Source organism: Leuciscus leuciscus, assembly GCF_965113295.1.
Source record: "Leuciscus leuciscus genome assembly, chromosome: 20".
NCBI lineage: Eukaryota > Metazoa > Chordata > Actinopteri > Cypriniformes > Leuciscidae > Leuciscus > Leuciscus leuciscus.
In genome coordinates, this window is record NC_138744.1 from 21,583,001 (window position 1) to 21,587,305 (window position 4,305).

Consider the following 4,305-nt stretch of genomic DNA (forward strand, 5'->3'; position numbering starts at 1 on the left):
TTTTTATTTCTTTTTTCTTGTCAAACATTTAATTGTTGGACCTATTGTTTTTTTTTTACATTTTCAACTATTGTGTAATGTTGCTGTTTGAGCATGAAAAAGGACTGCAAAGTTAGATGTCCACTCCCAAAGTGTTATTCTTTGTTGTTCTCTATATCAGTCTGGCTCAGCACTGTTTCTTATCTCCCTGAAACGCCTCAATTGTAGTCTTGAGTTTCCTTCTGGGAATGTACGCATCACAATATTTCTTGTTTAAGCAAAAAAGGGGTGGAGGCCTGGTTAAAACTTGCATTAATAGTGTGTTGTAGTAGCCATGTGAAACTCACGGTTATGGTAAGGATGTGACATTTCCGAAACACGCTTAAAGAGGTTGACCAATCACAACACTGGTCCAGCTGACCAATCGGAGCACATTGCGCTTTTCATGAGGGACTTCATAGAGACAGGATCGAAAAATGGTTACAGACTGGTAGAAGATGTGCTGCAGCAATGAAAAAGAATGTATTTTATTTACATTCATGCATCAAAACCTATTCTAGTAGACCCCAAAAACAAAACTGTAAAAGGGCATAATATGGCCTCCAAGAAATCCATGTACAAGTCATAGAGAAACCTCGAAATATTAGGGAATTGTTCGAATTATGACACATTTTTAAATAAGTTAATTTATATTACATTTCAATGTGTTATTCAATTATCCATAATTTCAAAGGGTTCATGAAGGGTCAACACGTGCTGCCTTTGTCTTTCCTGTCTGGACAAGGTGCAGTAGAGTTCAGACAGTTTATCTCAATTAATATATATCAGCCACAACATTATAACCACTGACAAGTGAAGCAAATAATATTGATTCTATCGTTACAAAGGCACCTGTCAAGGGGGTGGGATATTTTAGGCTCGCTGAAGAGAAGAAGCTTGAGGCTTCTGCTGCAGCAGCGCCCATCTCAGAGGCTAAGGGATCTTTAGCTTTTGCCTCTTACGCCGGGGACAAACTTAACGACTGTAAGGGCGATTATGAATATAATTTGAAACTTACAACTGATCATGCCCAATCGTGCTGAGTCAGAGACAGTTGCGTTCTGTCGGTGCTCTTTAGATCCTCTTTCACCATCAATTCCAAAATCAATATGAGTATGTCAACCATGCCCACCGGTTTTCCTGAGAATGGAGGGGAGTCCTTATCTCCTGAATTCTCAGATGAGCTCACCGTGACCCTCGCTGCTGGGCAATAATGGAGGTTTCACGCCCCATCTCTGAGGAGCCTGAGTATGGGTACCTCACCTCAGGGCTGTGGTGGGAAACAGTGGAGGCAGAGGAACTTCATGCCCGACATCCCTGGTCTTCAGTGATGCATCTGAGAAGATGCAGCACTGAAGACCACAAAGTAGTGGAGGCAGAAGAAGAAACGGGGAGCACCCATGTCTTCTGGGTCTACACAGGGAGCATCTGTGCCCAACAGGGAGTACCTTTGCATACCAGTTCTAAGAAGGGGAACCTCACCTCATCCTTCATCTTGAGTAATGCATCTGAGAAGGCCCTGTATTCAGACGCAACACTGAAGACTATGGAGAAGTGGAGGCAGAAAAAAACACAGGGAGAACTAGTGAGTGCCTAGTCCCCACAGGAAGCACCTGTGCCTACTGGGTCACCACAGGGAGCATCTGTGCCCTAGTTTCTACAGAGAGCACCTATGTTTTCTAGGTCCTCTATTTGAAATCCTTTTATACTGTATTTCAAAAAGGACAGAAAGACATGTCTTTTGATTTAGTCTAAGAAGGACTCATTAAACCAACCCAACATGATTATGTTTGTTTCTTCAACAGGACAATGTAGGTGCCACAAGTATGTTCTGTTTTAATTTGGTTTTCATTGTGTTTTGTTTCTAGTTAGCTTTACAGTTTGTTCTATTAGTTCAGCCACTTGTTTGTCTCCATAGCCACTGATTTGATTAGGTTCCTCAGTTCAGGTGTGCCTTGTTAATTGGCTCCTTAGTTTGTGTATGGAAGAAGCAGTCGAACAACAGTCTGTGAGTGTTTACTTTTAGATTTTAGTTCTTTGTTGCTAGGAAACTTTGTTTGATTTACTGTGTTTGGTAAAACGCTTGCCCACGTGGCATTTGTTTGTTTGTGTGTCGTGACTTGGCTAAATAGTAGGGCGTGGCTAAAGTATTAAAGTATTTAACAGTTAAAGTATTTATTCTACCCATCTGCTAGTAGCCTACTTGTTAGAAGAAGCAGTCGAAGAACAGGAGAGAACATCAGTCTGTGAGTGTTTACTTTTCCCAGTAGATTTTAGCGCGGCTCTTTGTTGCTAGGAAACTTTGTTTTATTTACTGTGTTTTACTCTGGTAAAACGCGCGGCCACGTGGCATTTGTTTGTGTGTCGTGACTTTTGAGTTTTCCTTGGCTAAATAGTAGGGCGTGGCCTGCTGTATTCACTAACGAGACATTAAGCATGTATAAAATAGGTTAGTGCACCGCGGCAGCGGTCGCGTGAAGACCAAAGATTGTAAAGACCAACGACTTTACCTGTGCGACTCCACCGAGCAAGGACACCGACAAGGGTATTCAATTATTGTTGTTTATTTAATTAACTTGTTGTTTCCTTTCTCTTCCACACAACTTTTCATCTGATCTTTCTGTTTGTGAGCTCTTTTACACTGTGTTTTCAAATTCCTATTATTACTAACATACGTAAATCAAATATCACACGTTGGAGGCAGCTCAATCCTAAAAACCTGCGTACCTTTCCGGTGTCTTGAAGTACTATATTCTCTTTTCCTATTGGTCTCTGGAATTGCCAGTCCCCTGTAAACAAAGCTGATTTCATTACATCTTATTTCTAGTCATTCAGGTCTCCACCTACTGGCCCTGACTGAGACCTGGATCAGACCAGAGGACACTGCCACACCGGCTGCCCTCTCCACTAACTTCACTTTCTCACACACCCCTCGCCTGACTGGAGGTACTGGTCTGCTCATCTCAAACGATTGGAAATTTGATCCTTTACCACCTCTGTGTGACAACAGCTCATTTGAATCACATTCAATTACCATCACTAGCCCTATTAAAATCCATTTTGTAGTTGTATATCGTCCCCCAGGTCCGCTTGGCAACTTCTTGGAGGAGCTTGATGTGCTACTCTCATCCTTCCCGGAGGATGGTACTCCTCTCATAGTTCTTGGAGACTTCAACATCCACCTAGAAAAACCTCAGGCTGCTGATTTCCACACTCTGCTTGCCTCATTCAACCTCAAACGAGTATCTACTGCGGCTACTCACAAATCAGGTAACAAATTGGACCTTATTTACACGCGCAACTCCTCCACTGACGATACGATGGTCACTCCACTGCACAACTCAGATCACTTCCTCACTCTCAACCTAAACCTGCCTCAGAACACAACACACACTCCTCCACAGGTCACCTTTCAGCAAAACCTACGCTCACTCTCACCCTCTCGCCATCCTCTCTGGTCTCATCCACACTTCCTCCACCTGATCCGCTCACAGACTAGATACTAACAGTGCAACTGATACTCTTTTCTCCACTTTAACACCCTGCTTGGACAACTTCTGCCCCCTTTCCTCCAGGCCAGCCCACGCCACACCCTCTGCCCCCTGGTTATCTGATGCTCTCCGTGAACATTGTTCTAAACTCAGGGGTGCAGAGAGGAAGTGGCGCAAATCTAAAGATCCTAGATTATTTAAAATAAAATAAAATTAACATGTACTGCGTTAGATTAAACTGAGAAGGGTCATAGCACTTGGATTTTGTTGTCCTACTGTTAGTTTAACTGCTTCTATTGTTCTCATTTGTAAGTCGCTTTGGATAAAAGCGTCTGCTAAATGAATAAATGTGTATATATGCCCTCAGTTTGAGTTAGTCAAACTCAGTTGAGTTTTTGTCCTGTATTGTCTTTATTTAGTAGAGTGTGTTTTGATTCTTCTGTTATCTTCTGCATTTTGATTCAAAGCCTTTGTATCAGCAATTATTGTGTGACTAGAACACACCACAACTTAACCAGTTTAAGTTTCAGCAAAGTGATTGAATTGGACATTTTACAACTATTTTACATGGATTCTTCCTCAGTCAGTTCTGTTGTCACAACACAAGGATTTTTTTCACAAGGATTTTTTTTAAATTTGTTAATAACTAAGTTGGTTGTGTGGCACTCATGAACACTTAGCGTAATAACATAGTAATATCAGAGTTATTACATGGTCTGGACTGAAATGACAAGGTACTGGGGCCGCTTGCACTGTGTTTCAACTTATGCTAGTTTTGATGTAAATGGAAAGTTAC

The 4,305-nt window shown here is 41.8% G+C and overlaps 1 long non-coding RNA gene across 1 annotated transcript in view; it reads right to left on the reverse strand.

Moving 5' to 3' along the window:
* Positions 1-3,855, reverse strand: part of LOC309483929 — a 67,163-nt gene extending 63,308 nt beyond the window's left edge. The window contains exon 1 of the long non-coding RNA XR_014200668.1: positions 3,511-3,855. This is a non-coding gene — a long non-coding RNA (uncharacterized lncRNA). The remainder of the gene's footprint in view (positions 1-3,510) is intronic.
* Positions 3,856-4,305: the final 450 nt, after the last annotated feature.